The following is a 20,126-nucleotide window of genomic DNA, read 5'->3' as shown; positions in this document are numbered from 1 at the left end:
GAAATATCTCGAAATATGTCCGTCAGGCCCCTTCCCTTGAGATAAATCTGCAAATATCTCGGAAACGAAGCGAGCTATGGCAAAATGTTTAGAGACCTTTTTTGTAGAGAATTAAGTTTCCTACTTTTTATGTTCTATGATATTTTTTGATCAGATGCGTAGTTCTCGAGATATATCAAGATATTTAAAAGTTCCGAAGCCGCACCAACATAATACAGATACAGAAACACCGTGGCCCCTTTCTTTGAGATAACTCTGCACTAGTGCGAGCCGCAAATGCCACTTCCAGCTTAGCTGTGCAGAAGAAGAACAACAAGAAGAAGAAATATCTCGAAATATGTCCGTCAGGCACCTTCCCTTGAGATAAATCTGCAAATATCTCGGAAACGAAGCGAGGTATGGCAAAATGTTAAGAGACCTTTTTTGTAGAGAATTAAGTTTCCTACTTTTTATGTTCTATGATATTTTTTGATCAGATGCGTAGTTCTCGAGATATATCAAGATATTTAAAAGTTCCGAAGCCGCACCAACATAATACAGATACAGAAACACCGTGGCCCCTTTCTTTGAGATCACTCTGCACTAGTGCGAGCCGCAAATGCCACTTCCAGCTTAGCTGTGCAGAAGAAGAACAACAAGAAGAAGAAATATCTCGAAATATGTCCGTCAGGCCCCTTCCCTTGAGATAAATCTGCAAATATCTCGGAAACGAAGCGAGGTATGGCAAAATGTTAAGAGACCTTTTTTGTAGAGAATTAAGTTTCCTACTTTTTATGTTCTATGATATTTTTTGATCAGATGCATAGTTCTCGAGATATATCAAGATATTTAAAAGTTCCGAAGCCGCACCAACATAATAGAGATACAGAAACACCGTGGCCCCTTTCTTTGAGATAACTCTGCACTATTGCGAGCTGGAAATGCCACTTCCAGTTTAGCTGTGCAGATGAAGAACAACAAGAAGAAGAAATATCTCGAAATATGTCCGTCAGGCCCCTTCCCTTGAGATAAATCTGCAAATATCTCGGAAACGAAGCGAGGTATGGCAAAATGTTAAGAGACCTTTTTTGTAGAGAATTAAGTTTCCTACTTTTTATGTTCTATGATATTTTTTGATCAGAAGCGTAGTTTTCGAGATATATCGAGATATTTAAAAGTTCCGAAGCCGCACCAACATAATAGAGATACAGAAACACCGTGGCCCCTTTCTTTGAGATAACTCTGCACTATTGCGAGCTGCCAATGCCACTTCCAGCTTAGCTGTGCAGAAGAAGAACAACAAGAAGAAGAAATATCTCGAAATATGTCCGTCAGGCCCCTTCCCTTGAGATAAATCTGCAAATATCTCGGAAACGAAGCGAGCTATGGCAAAATGTTTAGAGACCTTTCTTGTAGAGAATTAAGTTTCCTACTTTTTATGTAGTATGATATTTTTTGATCAGATGCGTAGTTCTCGAGATATATCAAGATATTTAAAAGTTCCGAAGCCGCACCAACATAATAGAGATACAGAAACACCGTGGCCCCTCTCTTTGAGCTAACTCTGCACTATTGCGAGCTGCAAATGCCACTTCCAGCTTAGCTGTGCAGAAGAAGAACAACAAGAAAAAGAAGTATCTCGAAATATGTCCGTCAGGCCCGTTCCTTTGAGCTGAATCTGCAAATATCTCGGAAACGAAGCGAGCTATGGCAAAATGTTAAGAGACGTTTTTTGTAGAGAATTATGTTTCCTACAATTTATGTTCTATGATATTTTTCGATCAGAAGCGTAGTTTTCGAGATATATCGAGATATTTAAAAGTTCCGAAGCCGCACCAACATAATAGAGATACAGAAACACCGTGGCCCCTTTCTTTGAGATAACTCTGCACTAGTGCGAGCCGCAAATGCCACTTCCAGCTTAGCTGTGCAGAAGAAGAACAACAAGAAGAAGAAATATCTCGAAATATGTCCGACAGGCCCCTTCCCTTGAGATAAATCTGCAAATATCTCGGAAACGAAGCGAGCTATGGCGAAATGTTAAGAGACCTTTTTTGTAGAGAATTAAGTTTCCTACTTTTTAGCTTCTATGATATTTTTTGATCAGATGCGTAGTTCTCGAGATATATCAAGATATTTAAAAGTGCCGAAGCCGCACCAACATAATACAGATACAGAAACACCGTGGCCCCTTTCTTTGAGATAACTCTGCACTAGTGCGAGCCGCAAATGCCACTTCCAGCTTAGCTGTGCAGAAGAAGAACAACAAGAAGAAGAAATATCTCGAAATATGTCCGTCAGGCCCCTTCCCTTGAGATAAATCTGCAAATATCTCGGAAACGAAGCGAGCTATGGCAAAATGTTAAGAGACCTTTTTTGTAGAGAATTAAGTTTCCTACTTTTTATGTTCTATGATATTTTTTGATCAGATGCGTAGTTCTCGAGATATATCAAGATATTTAAAAGTTCCGAAGCCGCACCAACATAATAGAGATACAGAAACACCGTGGCCCCTTTCATTGAGATAACTCTGCACTATTGCGAGCTGGAAATGCCACTTCCAGCTTAGCTGTGCAGAAGAAGAACAACAAGAAGAAGAAATATCTCGAAATATGTCCGTCAGACCCCTTCCCTTGAGATGAATCTGCAAATATCTCGGAAACGAAGCGAGCTATGGCAAAATGTTAAGAGACCTTTTTTGTAGAGAATAATGTTTCCTACAATTTACGTTCTATGATATTTTTTGATCAGAAGCGTGGTTTTCGAGATATATCGAGATATTTAAAAGTTCCGAAGCCGCACCAACATAATAGAGATACAGAAACACCGTGGCCCCTTTCTTTGAGATAACTCTGCACTATTGCGACCTGCAAATGCCACTTCCAGCTCAGCTGTGCAGAAGAAGAACAACAAGAAGAAGAAATATCTCGTAATATGTCCGTCAGGCCCCTTCCCTTGAGATATATCTGCAAATATCTCGGAAACGAAGCGAGCTATGGCAAAATGTTGAGAGACCTTTCTTGTAGAGAATTATGTTTCCTACAATTTATGTTCTATGATATTTTTTGATCAGAAGCGTAGTTTTCGAGATATATCGAGATATTTAAAAGTTCCGAAGCCGCACCAACATAATAGAGATACAGAAACACCGTGGCCCCTTTCTTTGAGATAACTCTGCACTAGTGAGAGCCGCAAATGCCACTTCCAGCTTAGCTGTGCAGAAGAAGAACAACAAGAAGAAGAAATATCTCGAAATATGTCCATCAGGCCCCTTCCCTTGAGATAAATATGCAAATATCTCGGAAACGAAGCGAGCTATGGCAAAATGTTAAGAGACCTTTTTTGTAGAGAATTAAGTTTCCTACTTTTTATGTTCTATGATATTTTTTGATCAGATGCGTAGTTCTCGAGATATATCAAGATATTTAAAAGTTCCGAAGCCGCACCAACATAATAGAGATACAGAAACACCGTGGCCCCTTTCATTGAGATAACTCTGCACTATTGCGAGCTGGAAATGCCACTTCCAGCTTAGCTGTGCAGAAGAAGAACAACAAGAAGAAGAAATATCTCGAAATATGTCCGTCAGACCCCTTCCCTTGAGATGAATCTGCAAATATCTCGGAAACGAAGCGAGCTATGGCAAAATGTTAAGAGACCTTTTTTGTAGAGAATAATGTTTCCTACAATTTACGTTCTATGATATTTTTTGATCAGAAGCGTGGTTTTCGAGATATATCGAGATATTTAAAAGTTCCGAAGCCGCACCAACATAATAGAGATACAGAAACACCGTGGCCCCTTTCTTTGAGATAACTCTGCACTATTGCGACCTGCAAATGCCACTTCCAGCTCAGCTGTGCAGAAGAAGAACAACAAGAAGAAGAAATATCTCGAAATATGTCCGTCAGGCCACTTCCCTTGAGATAAATCTGCAAATATCTCGGAAACGAAGCGAGCTATGGCAAAATGTTAAGAGACCTTTTTTGTAGAGAATGAAGTTTCCTACTTTTTATGTTCGATGATATTTTTTGATCAGATGCGTAGTTCTCGAGATATATCAAGATATTTAAAAGTTCCGAAGCTGCACCAACATAATAGAGGTACAGAAACACCGTGGCCTCTTTCTTTGAGATAACTCTGCACTATTGCGAGCTGCAAATGCCGCTTCGAGCTTAGCTGTGCAGAAGAACAACAAGAAGAAGAAATATCTCGAAATATGTCCGTCAGACCCCTTCCCTTGAGATGAATCTGCAAATATCTCGGAAACGAAGCGAGCTATGGCAAAATGTTAAGAGACCTTTTTTGTACAGAATAATGTTTCCTACTTTTTATGTTCGATGATATTTTTTGATCAGATGCGTAGTTCTCGAGATATATCAAGATATTTAAAAGTTCCGAAGCCGCACCAACATAATAGAGATACAGAAACACCGTGGCCCCTTTCTTTGAGATAACTCTGCACTATTGCGAGCTGTAACTGCCACTTCCAGCTTAGCTGTGCAGAAGAAGAACAACAAGAAGAAGAAATATCTCGAAATATGTCCGTCAGGCCCCTTCCCTTGAGATAAATCTGCAAATATCTCGGAAACGAAGCGAGCTATGGCAAAATGTTAAGAGACCTTTTTTGTAGAGAATTAAGTTTCCTACTTTTTATGTTCTATGATACTTTTTGATCAGATGCGTAGTTCTCGAGATATATCAAGATATTTAAAAGTTCCGAAGCCGCACCAACATAATAGAGATACAGAAACACCGTGGCCCCTTTCTTTGAGATAACTCTGCACTATTGCGAGCTGTAACTGCCACTTCCAGCTTAGCTGTGCAGAAGAAGAACAACAAGAAGAAGAAATATCTCGAAATATGTCCGTCAGGCCCCTTCCCTTGAGATATATCTGCAAATATCTCGGAAACGAAGCGAGCTATGGCAAAATGTTAAGAGACCTTTTTTGTAGAGAATAATGTTTCCTACAATTTACGTTCTATGATATTTTTTGATCAGAAGCGTAGTTTTCGAGATATATCGAGATATTTAAAAGTTCCGAAGCCGCACCAACATAATAGAGATACAGAAACACCGTGGCCCCTTTCTTTGAGATAACTCTGCACTAGTGCGAGCCGCAAATGCCACTTCCAGCTTAGCTGTGCAGAAGAAGAACAACAAGAAGAAGAAATATCTCGAAATATGTCCGTCAGGCCCCTTCCCTTGAGATAAATATGCAAATATCTCGGAAACGAAGCGAGCTATGGCAAAATGTTAAGAGACCTTTTTTGTAGAGAATTAAGTTTCCTACTTTTTATGTTCTATGATATTTTTTGATCAGAAGCGTAGTTTTCGAGATATATCGAGATATTTAAAAGTTCCGAAGCCGCACCAACATAATAGAGATACAGAAACACCGTGGCCCCTTTCTTTGAGATAACTCTGCACTAGTGCGAGCTGCAAATGCCACTTCCAGCTTAGCTGTGCAGAAGAAGAACAAGAAGAAGAAGAAATATCTCGAAATATGTCCGTCAGGCCCCTTCCCTTGAGATATATCTGCAAATATCTCGGAAACGAAGCGAGCTATGGCAAAATGTTAAGAGACCTTTCGTGTAGAGAATTATGTTTCCTACAATTTATGTTCTATGATATTTTTTGATCAGAAGCGTAGTTTTCGAGATATATCGAGATATTTAAAAGTTCCGAAGCCGCACCAACATAATAGAGATACAGAAACACCGTGGCCCCTTTCTTTGAGATAACTCTGCACTAGTGCGAGCCGCAAATGCCACTTCCAGCTTAGCTGTGCAGAAGAAGAACAACAAGAAGAAGAAATATCTCGAAATATGTCCGTCAGGCCCCTTCCCTTGAGATAAATATGCAAATATCTCGGAAACGAAGCGAGCTATGGCAAAATGTTAAGAGACCTTTTTTGTAGAGAATTAAGTTTCCTACTTTTTATGTTCTATGATATTTTTTGATCAGAAGCGTAGTTTTCGAGATATATCGAGATATTTAAAAGTTCCGAAGCCGCACCAACATAATAGAGATACAGAAACACCGTGGCCCCTTTCTTTGAGATAACTCTACACTAGTGCGAGCTGCAAATGCCACTTCCAGCTTAGCTGTGCAGAAGAAGAACAACAAGAAGAAGAAATATCTCGAAATATGTCCGTCAGGCCCCTTCCCTTGAGATATATCTGCAAATATCTCGGAAACGAAGCGAGCTATGGCAAAATGTTAAGAGACCTTTCTTGTAGAGAATTATGTTTCCTACAATTTATGTTCTATGATATTTTTTGATCAGAAGCGTAGTTTTCGAGATATATCGAGATATTTAAAAGTTCCGAAGCCGCACCAACATAATAGAGATACAGAAACACCGTGGCCCCTTTCTTTGAGATAACTCTGCACTAGTGAGAGCCGCAAATGCCACTTCCAGCTTAGCTGTGCAGAAGAAGAACAACAAGAAGAAGAAATATCTCGAAATATGTCCGTCAGGCCCCTTCCCTTGAGATATATATGCAAATATCTCGGAAACGAAGCGAGCTATGGCAAAATGTTTAGAGACCTTTTTTGTAGAGAATTAAGTTTCCTACTTTTTATGTTCTATGATATTTTTTGATCAGATGCGTAGTTCTCGAGATATATTAAGATATTTAAAAGTTCCGAAGCCGCACCAACATAATAGAGATACAGAAACACCGTGGCCCCTTTCATTGAGATAACTCTGCACTATTGCGAGCTGGAAATGCCACTTCCAGCTTAGCTGTGCAGAAGAAGAACAACAAGAAGAAGAAATATCTCGAAATATGTCCGTCAGGCCACTTCCCTTGAGATAAATCTGCAAATATCTCGGAAACGAAGCGAGCTATGGCAAAATGTTAAGAGACCTTTTTTGTAGAGAATTAAGTTTCCTACTTTTTATGTTCGATGATATTTTTTGATCAGATGCGTAGTTCTCGAGATATATCAAGATATTTAAAAGTTCCGAAGCTGCACCAACATAATAGAGGTACAGAAACACCGTGGCCTCTTTCTTTGAGATAACTCTGCACTATTGCGAGCTGCAAATGCCGCTTCGAGCTTAGCTGTGCAGAAGAAGAACAACAAGAAGAAGAAATATCTCGAAATATGTCCGTCAGACCCCTTCCCTTGTGATGAATCTGCAAATATCTCGGAAACGAAGCGAGCTATGGCAAAATGTTAAGAGACCTTTTTTGTAGAGAATAATGTTTCCTACAATTTACGTTCTATGATATATTTTGATCAGAAGCGTAGTTTTCGAGATATATCGAGATATTTAAAAGTTCCGAAGCCGCACCAACATAATAGAGATACAGAAACACCGTGGCCCCTTTCTTTGAGATAACTCTGCACTATTGGGACCTGCAAATGCCACTTCCAGCTCAGCTGTGCAGAAGAAGAACAACAAGAAGAAGAACTATCTCGAAATATGTCCGTCAGGCCACTTCCCTTGAGATAAATCTGCAAATATCTCGGAAACGAAGCGAGCTATGGCAAAATGTTAAGAGACCTTTTTTGTAGAGAATGAAGTTTCCTACTTTTTATGTTCGATGATATTTTTTGATCAGATGCGTAGTTCTCGAGATATATCAAGATATTTAAAAGTTCCGAAGCTGCACCAACATAATAGAGGTACAGAAACACCGTGGCCTCTTTCTTTGAGATAACTCTGCACTATTGCGAGCTGCAAATGCCGCTTCGAGCTTAGCTGTGCAGAAGAAGAACAACAAGAAGAAGAAATATCTCGAAATATGTCCGTCAGACCCCTTCCCTTGAGATGAATCTGCAAATATCTCGGAAACGAAGCGGGCTATGGCAAAATGTTAAGAGACCTTTTTTGTAGAGAATAATGTTTCCTACAATTTACGTTCTATGATATTTTCTGATCAGAAGCGTAGTTTTCGAGATATATCGAGATATTTAAAAGTTCCGAAGCCGCACCAACATAATAGAGATACAGAAACACCGTGGCCCCTTTCTTTGAGATAACTCTGCACTATTGCGACCTGCAAATGCCACTTCCAGCTCAGCTGTGCAGAAGAAGAACAACAAGAAGAAGAAATATCTCGAAATATGTCCGTCAGGCCCCTTCCCTTGAGATAAATCTGCAAATATCTCGGAAACGAAGCGAGCTATGGCAAAATGTTAAGAGACCTTTTTTGTAGAGAATTAAGTTTCCTACTTTTTATGTTCTATGATATTTTTTTATCAGATGCGTAGTTCTCGAGATATATCAAGATATTTAAAAGTTCCGAAACCGCACCAACATAATAGAGATACAGAAACACCGTGGCCCCTTTCTTTGAGATAACTCTGCACTATTGCGAGCTGGAAATGCCACTTCCAGTTTAGCTGTGCAGAAGAAGAACAACAAGAAGAAGAAATATCTCGAAATATGTCCGTTAGGCCCCTTCCCTTGAGATAAATCTGCAAATATCTCGGAAACCAAGCGGGCTATGGCAAAATGTTAAGAGACCTTTTTTGTAGAGAATAATGTTTCCTACAATTTACGTTCTATGATATTTTCTGATCAGAAGCGTAGTTTTCGAGATATATCGAGATATTTAAAAGTTCCGAAGCCGCACCAACATAATAGAGATACAGAAACACCGTGGCCCCTTTCTTTGAGATAACTCTGCACTATTGCGACCTGCAAATGCCACTTCCAGCTCAGCTGTGCAGAAGAAGAACAACAAGAAGAAGAAATATCTCGAAATATGTCCGTTAGGCCCCTTCCCTTGAGATAAATCTGCAAATATCTCGGAAACCAAGCGAGCTATGGCAAAATGTTAAGAGACCTTGTTTGTAGAGAATTAAGGTTTCTACTTTTTATGTTCTATGATATTTTTTGATCAGAAGCGTAGTTTTCGAGATATATCGAGATATTTAAAAGTTACGAAGCCGCACCAACATAATAGAGATACAGAAACACCGTAGCCCCTTTCTTTGAGATAACTCTGCACTAGTGCGAGCCGCAAATGCCACTTCCAGCTTAGCTGTGCAGAAGAAGAACAACGAGAAGAAGAAATATCTCGAAATATGTCCGTCAGGCCCCTTCCCTTGAGATATATATGCAAATATCTCGGAAACGAAGCGAGCTATGGCAAAATGTTAAGAGACCTTTTTTGTAGAGAACTTTGTTTCCTACAATTTATGTTCTATGATATTTTTTGATCAGAAGCGTAGTTTTCGAGATATATCGAGATATTTAAAAGTTACGAAGCCGCACCAACATAATAGAGATACAGAAACACCGTGGCCCCTTTCTTTGAGATAACTCTGCACTATTGCGACCTGCAAATGCCACTTCCAGCTCAGCTGTGCAGAAGAAGAACAACAAGAAGAAGAAATATCTCGAAATATGTCCGTCAGGCCACTTCCCTTGAGATAAATCTGCAAATATCTCGGAAACGAAGCGAGCTATGGCAAAATGTTAAGAGACCTTTTTTGTAGAGAATTAAGTTTCCTACTTTTTATCTTCGATGATATTTTTTGATCAGATGCGTAGTTCTCGAGATATATCAAGATATTTAAAAGTTCCGAAGCTGCACCAACATAATAGAGGTACAGAAACACCGTGGCCTCTTTCTTTGAGATAACTCTGCACTATTGCGAGCTGCAAATGCCGCTTCGAGCTTAGCTGTGCAGAAGAAGAACAACAAGAAGAAGAAATATCTCGAAATATGTCCGTCAGACCCCTTCCCTTGAGATGAATCTGCAAATATCTCGGAAACGAAGCGAGCTATGGCAAAATGTTAAGAGACCTTTTTTGTAGCGAATAATGTTTCCTACAATTTACGTTCTATGATATTTTTTGATCAGAAGCGTAGTTTTCGAGATATTTAAAAGTTCCGAAGCCGCACCAACATAATAGAGATACAGAAACACCGTGGCCCCTTTCTTTGAGATAACTCTGCACTATTGCGACCTGCAAATGCCACTTCCAGCTCAGCTGTGCAGAAGAAGAACAACAAGAAGAAGAAATATCTCGAAATATGTCCGTCAGGCCCCTTCCCTTGAGATAAATCTGCAAATATCTCGGAAACGAAGCGAGCTATGGCAAAATGTTAAGAGACCTTTTCTGTAGAGAATTAAGTTTCCTACTTTTTATGTTCTATGATATTTTTTGATCAGATGCGTAGTTCTCGAGATATATCAAGATATTTAAAAGTTCCGAAGCCGCACCAACATAATAGAGATACAGAAACACCGTGGCCCCTTTCTTTAAGATAACTCTGCACTATTGCGAGCTGCAAATGCCACTTCCAGCTTAGCTGTGCAGAGGAAGAACAACAAGAAGAAGAAATATCTCGAAATATGTCCGTCAGGCCAGTTCCTTTGAGCTGAATCTGCAAATATCTCGGAAACGAAGCGAGCTCTGGCAAAATGTTAAGAGACCTTTTTTGTAGAGAATTAAGTTTCCTACTTTTCATGTTCTATGATATTTTTTGATCAGATGCGTAGCTCTCGAGATATATCAAGATATTTAAAAGTTCCGAAGCCGCACCAACATAATAGAGATACAGAAACACCGTGGCCCCTTTCTTTGAGATAACTCTGCACTATTGCGAGCTGCAAATGCCACTTCCAGCTTAGCTGTGCAGAGGAAGAACAACAAGAAGAAGAAATATCTCGAAATATGTCCGTCAGGCCAGTTCCTTTGAGCTGAATCTGCAAATATCTCGGAAACGAAGCGAGCTATGGCAAAATGTTAAGAGACGTTTTTTGTAGAGAATTATGTTTCCTACAATTTATGTTCTATGATATTTTTTGATCAGAAGCGTAGTTTTCGAGATATATCGAGATATTTAAAAGTTCCGAAGCCGCACCAACATAATAGAGATACAGAAACACCGTGGCCCCTTTCTTTGAGATAACTCTGCACTAGTGAGAGCCGCAAATGCCACTTCCAGCTTAGCTGTGCAGAAGAAGAACAACAAGAAGAAGAAATATCTCGAAATATGTCCGTTAGGCCCCTTCCCTTGAGATGAATCTGCAAATATCTCGGAAACGAAGCGAGCTATGGCAAAATGTTTAGAGACCTTTTTTGTAGAGAATTAAGTTTCCTACTTTTCGTGTTCTATGATATTTTTTGATCAGATGCGTAGTTCTCGAGATATATCAAGATATTTAAAAGTTCCGAAGCCGCACGAACATAATAGAGATACAGAAACACCGTGGCCCCTTTCTTTGAGATAACTCTGCACTATTGCGAGCTGGAAATGCCACTTCCAGTTTAGCTGTGCAGAAGAAGAACAACAAGAAGAAGAAATATCTCGAAATATGTCCGTTAGGCCCCTTCCCTTGAGATAAATATGCAAATATCTCGGAAACCAAGCGAGCTATGGCAAAATGTTAAGAGACCTTTCTTGTAGAGAATTATGTTTCCTACAATTTATGTTGTATGATATTTTTTGATCAGAAGCGTAGTTTTCGAGATATATCGAGATATTTAAAAGTTCCGAAGCCGCACCAACATAATAGAGATACAGAAACACCGTGGCCCCTTTCTTTGAGATAACTCTGCACTAGTGAGAGCCGCAAATGCCACTTCCAGCTTAGCTGTGCAGAAGAAGAACAACAAGAAGAAGAAATATCTCGAAATATGTCCATCAGGCCCCTTCCCTTGAGATAAATATGCAAATATCTCGGAAACGAAGCGAGCTATTGCAAAATGTTAAGAGACCTTTTTTGTAGAGAATTAAGTTTCCTACTTTTTATGTTCTATGATATTTTTTGATCAGATGCGTAGTTCTCGAGATATATCAAGATATTTAAAAGTTCCGAAGCCGCACCAACATAATAGAGATACAGAAACACCGTGGCCCCTTTCATTGAGATAACTCTGCACTATTGCGAGCTGGAAATGCCACTTCCAGCTTAGTTGTGCAGAAGAAGAACAACAAGAAGAAGAAATATCTCGAAATATGTCCGTCAGACCCCTTCCCTTGAGATGAATCTGCAAATATCTCGGAAACGAAGCGAGCTATGGCAAAATGTTAAGAGACCTTTTTTGTAGAGAATAATGTTTCCTACAATTTACGTTCTATGATATTTTTTGATCAGAAGCGTAGTTTTCGAGATATATCGAGATATTTAAAAGTTCCGAAGCCGCACCAACATAATAGAGATACAGAAACACCGTGGCCCCTTTCTTTGAGATAACTCTGCACTATTGCGACCTGCAAATGCCACTTCCAGCTCAGCTGTGCAGAAGAAGAACAACAAGAAGAAGAAATATCTCGAAATATGTCCGTCAGGCCACTTCCCTTGAGATAAATCTGCAAATATCTCGGAAACGAAGCGAGCTATGGCAAAATGTTAAGAGACCTTTTTTGTAGAGAATGAAGTTTCCTACTTTTTATGTTCGATGATATTTTTTGATCAGATGCGTAGTTCTCGAGATATATCAAGATATTTAAAAGTTCCGAAGCTGCACCAACATAATAGAGGTACAGAAACACCGTGGCCTCTTTCTTTGAGATAACTCTGCACTATTGCGAGCTGCAAATGCCGCTTCGAGCTTAGCTGTGCAGAAGAACAACAAGAAGAAGAAATATCTCGAAATATGTCCGTCAGACCCCTTCCCTTGAGATGAATCTGCAAATATCTCGGAAACGAAGCGAGCTATGGCAAAATGTTAAGAGACCTTTTTTGTAGAGAATAATGTTTCCTACTTTTTATGTTCGATGATATTTTTTGATCAGATGCGTAGTTCTCGAGATATATCAAGATATTTAAAAGTTCCGAAGCCGCACCAACATAATAGAGATACAGAAACACCGTGGCCCCTTTCTTTGAGATAACTCTGCACTATTGCGAGCTGTAACTGCCACTTCCAGCTTAGCTGTGCAGAAGAAGAACAACAAGAAGAAGAAATATCTCGAAATATGTCCGTCAGGCCCCTTCCCTTGAGATAAATCTGCAAATATCTCGGAAACGAAGCGAGCTATGGCAAAATGTTAAGAGACCTTTTTTGTAGAGAATTAAGTTTCCTACTTTTTATGTTCTATGATATTTTTTGATCAGATGCGTAGTTCTCGAGATATATCAAGATATTTAAAAGTTCCGAAGCCGCACCAACATAATAGAGATACAGAAACACCGTGGCCCCTTTCTTTGAGATAACTCTGCACTATTGCGAGCTGTAACTGCCACTTCCAGCTTAGCTGTGCAGAAGAAGAACAACAAGAAGAAGAAATATCTCGAAATATGTCCGTCAGGCCCCTTCCCTTGAGATATAACTGCAAATATCTCGGAAACGAAGCGAGCTATGGCAAAATGTTAAGAGACCTTTCTTGTAGAGAATTATGTTTCCTACAATTTATGTTCTATGATATTTTTTGATCAGAAGCGTAGTTTTCGAGATATATCGAGATATTTAAAAGTTCCGAAGCCGCACCAACATAATAGAGATACAGAAACACCGTGGCCCCTTTCTTTGAGATAACTCTGCACTAGTGAGAGCCGCAAATGCCACTTCCAGCTTAGCTGTGCAGAAGAAGAACAACAAGAAGAAGAAATATCTCGAAATATGTCCATCAGGCCCCTTCCCTTGAGATAAATATGCAAATATCTCGGAAACGAAGCGAGCTATGGCAAAATGTTAAGAGACCTTTTTTGTAGAGAATTAAGTTTCCTACTTTTTATGTTCTATGATATTTTTTGATCAGATGCGTAGTTCTCGCGATATATCAAGATATTTAAAAGTTCCGAAGCCGCACCAACATAATAGAGATACAGAAACACCGTGGCCCCTTTCATTGAGATAACTCTGCACTATTGCGAGCTGGAAATGCCACTTCCAGCTTAGCTGTGCAGAAGAAGAACAACAAGAAGAAGAAATATCTCGAAATATGTCCGTCAGACCCCTTCCCTTGAGATGAATCTGCAAATATCTCGGAAACGAAGCGAGCTATGGCAAAATGTTAAGAGACCTTTTTTGTAGAGAATAATGTTTCCTACAATTTACGTTCTATGATATTTTTTGATCAGAAGCGTAGTTTTCGAGATATATCGAGATATTTAAAAGTTCCGAAGCCGCACCAACATAATAGAGATACAGAAACACCGTGGCCCCTTTCATTGAGATAACTCTGCACTATTGCGAGCTGGAAATGCCACTTCCAGCTTAGCTGTGCAGAAGAAGAACAACAAGAAGAAGAAATATCTCGAAATATGTCCGTCAGGCCACTTCCCTTGAGATAAATCTGCAAATATCTCGGAAACGAAGCGAGCTATAGCAAAATGTTAAGAGACCTTTTTTGTAGAGAATTAAGTTTCCTACTTTTTATGTTCGATGATATTTTTTGATCAGATGCGTAGTTCTCGAGATATATCAAGATATTTAAAAGTTCCGAAGCTGCACCAACATAATAGAGGTACAGAAACACCGTGGCCTCTTTCTTTGAGATAACTCTGCACTATTGCGAGCTGCAAATGCCGCTTCGAGCTTAGCTGTGCAGAAGAAGAACAACAAGCAGAAGAAATATCTCGAAATATGTCCGTCAGACCCCTTCCCTTGAGATGAATCTGCAAATATCTCGGAAACGAAGCGAGCTATGGCAAAATGTTAAGAGACCTTTTTTGTAGAGAATAATGTTTCCTACAATTTACGTTCTATGATATATTTTGATCAGAAGCGTAGTTTTCGAGATATATCGAGATATTTAAAAGTTCCGAAGCCGCACCAACATAATAGAGATACAGAAACACCGTGGCCCCTTTCTTTGAGATAACTCTGCACTATTGCGACCTGCAAATGCCACTTCCAGCTCAGCTGTGCAGAAGAAGAACAACAAGAAGAAGAACTATCTTGAAATATGTCCGTCAGGCCACTTCCCTTGAGATAAATCTGCAAATATCTCGGAAACGAAGCAAGCTATGGCAAAATGTTAAGAGACCTTTTTTGTAGAGAATGAAGTTTCCTACTTTTTATGTTCGATGATATTTTTTGATCAGATGCGTAGTTCTCGAGATATATCAAGATATTTAAAAGTTCCGAAGCCGCACCAACATAATAGAGGTACAGAAACACCGTGGCCTCTTTCTTTGAGATAACTCTGCACTATTGCGAGCTGCAAATGCCACTTCGAGCTTAGCTGTGCAGAAGAAGAACAACAAGAAGAAGAAATGTCTCGAAATATGTCCGTCAGGCCCCTTCCCTTGAGATAAATCTGCAAATATCTCGGAAACGAAGAGAGCTATGGCAAAATGTTAAGAGACCTTTTTTGTAGAGAATTAAGTTTCCTACTTTTCATGTTCTATGATATTTTTTGATCAGATGCGTAGTTCTCCAGATATATCAAGATATTTAAAAGTTCCGAAGCCGCACCAACATAATAGAGATACAGAAACACCGTGGCCCCTTTCTTTGAGATAACTCTGCACTAGTGCGAGCCGTAAATGCCAATTCCAGCTTAGCTGTGCAGAAGAAGAACATCAAGAAGAAGAAATATCTCGAAATATGTCCGTTAGGCCCCTTCCCTTGAGATAAATCTGCAAATATCTCGGAAACGAAGCGAGCTATGGCAAAATGTTAAGAGACCTTTTTTGTAGAGAATTAAGTTTCCTACTTTTTATGTTCTATGATATTTTTTGATCAGAAGCGTAGTTGTCGAGATATATCGAGATATTTAAAAGTTCCGAAGCCGCACCAACATAATAGAGATACAGAAACACCGTGGCCCCTTTCTTTGAGATAACTCTGCACTAGTGCGAGCCGCAAATGCCACTTCCAGCTTAGCTGTGCAGAAGAAGAACAACAAGAAGACGAAATATCTCGAAATATGTCCGTCAGGCCCCTTCCCTTGAGATAAATATGCAAATATCTCGGAAACGAAGCGAGCTATGGCAAAATATTAAGAGACCTTTTTTGTAGAGAATTAAGTTTCCTACTTTTTATGTTCTATGACATTTTTTGATCAGATGCGTAGTTCTCGAGATATATCAAGATATTTAAAAGTTCCGAAGCCGCACCAACATAATAGAGATACAGAAACACCGTGGCCCCTTTCTTTGAGATAACTCTGCACTATTGCGAGCTGCAAATGCCACTTCCAGCTTAGCTGTGCAGAGGAAGAACAACAAGAAAAAGAAGTATCTCGAAATATGTCCGTCAGGCCCGTTCCTTTGAGCTGAATCTGCAAATATCTCGGAAACGAAGCGAGCTATGGCAAAATGTTAAGAGACCTTTTTTGTAGAGAATTATGTTTCCTACTTTTTATGTTCTATGATATTTTTTGATCAGATGCGTAGTTCGCGAGATATATCAAGATATTTAAAAGTTCCGAAGCCGCACCAACATAATAGAGATACAGAAACACCGTGGCTCCTTTCTTTGAGATAACTCTGCATTATTGCGAGCTGGAAATGCCACTTCCAGTTTAGCTGTGCAGAAGAAGAACAACAAGAAGAAGAAATATCTCGAAATATGTCCGTTAGGCCCCTTCCCTTGAGATAAATCTGCAAATATCTCGGAAACGACGCGAGCTATGGCAAAATGTTATGAGACCTTTTTTGTAGAGAATTAAGTTTCCTACTTTTTATGTTCTATGATATTTTTTGATCAGATGCGTAGTTCTCGAGATATATCAAGATATTTAAAAGTTCCGAAGCCGCACCAACATAATACAGATACAGAAACACCGTGGCCCCTTTCTTTGAGATAACTCTGCACTAGTGCGAGCCGCAAATGCCACTTCCAGCTTAGCTGTGCAGAAGAAGAACAACAAGAAGAAGAAATATCTCGAAATATGTCCGTCAGGCCCCTTCCCTTGAGATAAATCTGCAAATATCTCGGAAACGAAGCGAGGTATGGCAAAATGTTAAGAGACCTTTTTTGTAGAGAATTAAGTTTCCTACTTTTTATGTTCTATGATATTTTTTGATCAGATGCATAGTTCTCGAGATATATCAAGATATTTAAAAGTTCCGAAGCCGCACCAACATAATAGAGATACAGAAACACCGTGGCTCCTTTCTTTGAGATAACTCTGCACTATTGCGAGCTGGAAATGCCACTTCCAGTTTAGCTGTGCAGAAGAAGAACAACAAGAAGAAGAAATATCTCGAAATATGTCCGTTAGGCCCCTTCCCTTGAGATAAATCTGCAAATATCTCGGAAACGACGCGAGCTATGGCAAAATGTTAAGAGACCTTTTTTGTAGAGATTTAAGTTTCCTACTTTTTATGTTCTATGATATTTTTTGATCAGATGCGTAGTTCTCGAGATATATCAAGATATTTAAAAGTTCCGAAGCCGCACCAACATAATAGAGATACAGAAACACCGTGGCCCCTTTCTTTGAGATAACTCTGCACTATTGCGAGCTGGAAATGCCACTTCCAGTTTAGCTGTGCAGAAGAAGAACAACAAGAAGAAGAAATATCTCGAAATATGTCCGTTAGGCCCCTTCCCTTGAGATAAATCTGCAAATATCTCGGAAACGAAGCGAGCTATGGCAAAATGTTAAGAGACCTTTTTTGTAGAGAATTAAGTTTCCTACTTTTTATGTTCTATGATATTTTTTGATCAGAAGCGTAGTTTTCGAGATATATCGAGATATTTAAAAGTTCCGAAGCCGCACCAACATAATAGAGATACAGAAACACCGTGGCCCCTTTCTTTGAGATAACTCTGCACTATTGCGAGCTGCCAATGCCACTTCCAGCTTAGCTGTGCAGAAGAAGAACAACAAGAAGAAGAAATATCTCGAAATATGTCCGTCAGGCCCCTTCCCTTGAGATAAATATGCAAATATCTCGGAAACGAAGCGAGCTATGGCAAAATATTAAGAGACCTTTTTTGTAGAGAATTAAGTTTCCTACTTTTTATGTTCTATGATATTTTTTGATCAGATGCGTAGTTCTCGAGATATATCAAGATATTTAAAAGTTCCGAAGCCGCACCAACATAATAGAGATACAGAAACACCGTGGCCCCTTTCTTTGAGATAACTCTGCACTATTGCGAGCTGCAAATGCCACTTCCAGCTTAGCTGTGCAGAGGAAGAACAACAAGAAAAAGAAGTATCTCGAAATATGTCCGTCAGGCCCGTTCCTTTGAGCTGAATCTGCAAATATCTCGGAAACGAAGCGAGCTATGGCAAAATGTTAAGAGACGTTTTTTGTAGAGAATTATGTTTCCTACAATTTATGTTCTATGATATTTTTCGATCAGAAGCGTAGTTTTCGAGATATATCGAGATATTTAAAAGTTCCGAAGCCGCACCAACATAATAGAGATACAGAAACACCGTGGCCCCTTTGTTTGAGATAACTCTGCACTAGTGCGAGCCGCAAATGCCACTTCCAGCTTAGCTGTGCAGAAGAAGAACAACAAGAAGAAGAAATATCTCGAAATATGTCCGTCAGGCCCCTTCCCTTGAGATAAATCTGCAAATATCTCGGAAAGGAAGCGAGCTATGGCAAAATGTTATGAGACCTTTTTTGTAGAGAATTAAGTTTCCTACTTTTTATGTTCTATGATATTTTTTGATCAGATGCGTAGTTCTCGAGATATATCAAGATATTTAAAAGTGCCGAAGCCGCACCAACATAATACAGATACAGAAACACCGTGGCCCCTTTCTTTGAGATAACTCTGCACTAGTGCGAGCCGCAAATGCCACTTCCAGCTTAGCTGTGCAGAAGAAGAACAACAAGAAGAAGAAATATCTCGAAATATGTCCGTCAGGCCCCTTCCCTTGAGATAAATCTGCAAATATCTCGGAAACGAAGCGAGCTATGGCAAAATGTTAAGAGACCTTTTTTGTAGAGAATTAAGTTTCCTACTTTTTATGTTCTATGATATTTTTTGATCAGATGCGTAGTTCTCGAGATATATCAAGATATTTAAAAGTTCCGAAGCCGCACCAACATAATACAGATACAGAAACACCGTGGCCCCTTTCTTTGAGATAACTCTGCACTAGTGCGAGCCGCAAATGCCACTTCCAGCTTAGCTGTGCAGAAGAAGAACAACAAGAAGAAGAAATATCTCGAAATATGTCCGTCAGGCACCTTCCCTTGAGATAAATCTGCAAATATCTCGGAAACGAAGCGAGGTATGGCAAAATGTTAAGAGACCTTTTTTGTAGAGAATTAAGTTTCCTACTTTTTATGTTCTATGATATTTTTTGATCAGATGCGTAGTTCTCGAGATATATCAAGATATTTAAAAGTTCCGAAGCCGCACCAACATAATAGAGATACAGAAACACCGTGGCTCCTTTCTTTGAGATAACTCTGCACTATTGCGAGCTGGAAATGCCACTTCCAGTTTAGCTGTGCAGAAGAAGAACAACAAGAAGAAGAAATATCTCGAAATATGTCCGTTAGGCCCCTTCCCTTGAGATAAATCTGCAAATATCTCGGAAACGACGCGAGCTATGGCAAAATGTTATGAGACCTTTTTTGTAGAGAATTAAGTTTCCTACTTTTTATGTTCTATGATATTTTTTGATCAGATGCGTAGTTCTCGAGATATATCAAGATATTTAAAAGTTCCGAAGCCGCACCAACATAATACAGATACAGAAACACCGTGGCCCCTTTCTTTGAGATAACTCTGCACTAGTGCGAGCCGCAAATGCCACTTCCAGCTTAGCTGTGCAGAAGAAGAACAACAAGAAGAAGAAATATCTCGAAATATGTCCGTCAGGCCCCTTCCCTTGAGATAAATCTGCAAATATCTCGGAAACGAAGCGAGGTATGGCAAAATGTTAAGAGACCTTTTTTGTAGAGAATTAAGTTTCCTACTTTTTATGTTCTATGATATTTTTTGATCAGATGCATAGTTCTCGAGATATATCAAGATATTTAAAAGTTCCGAAGCCGCACCAACATAATAGAGATACAGAAACACCGTGGCTCCTTTCTTTGAGATAACTCTGCACTATTGCGAGCTGGAAATGCCACTTCCAGTTTAGCTGTGCAGAAGAAGAACAACAAGAAGAAGAAATATCTCGAAATATGTCCGTTAGGCCCCTTCCCTTGAGATAAATCTGCAAATATCTCGGAAACGACGCGAGCTATGGCAAAATGTTAAGAGACCTTTTTTGTAGAGATTTAAGTTTCCTACTTTTTATGTTCTATGATATTTTTTGATCAGATGCGTAGTTCTCGAGATATATCA

This window comes from Osmia lignaria, unplaced genomic scaffold, assembly GCF_051020975.1.
Source record: "Osmia lignaria lignaria isolate PbOS001 unplaced genomic scaffold, iyOsmLign1 scaffold0001, whole genome shotgun sequence".
Classification (NCBI taxonomy): Eukaryota; Metazoa; Arthropoda; class Insecta; order Hymenoptera; family Megachilidae; genus Osmia; species Osmia lignaria.
This window is presented reverse-complemented; position numbering follows the sequence as displayed.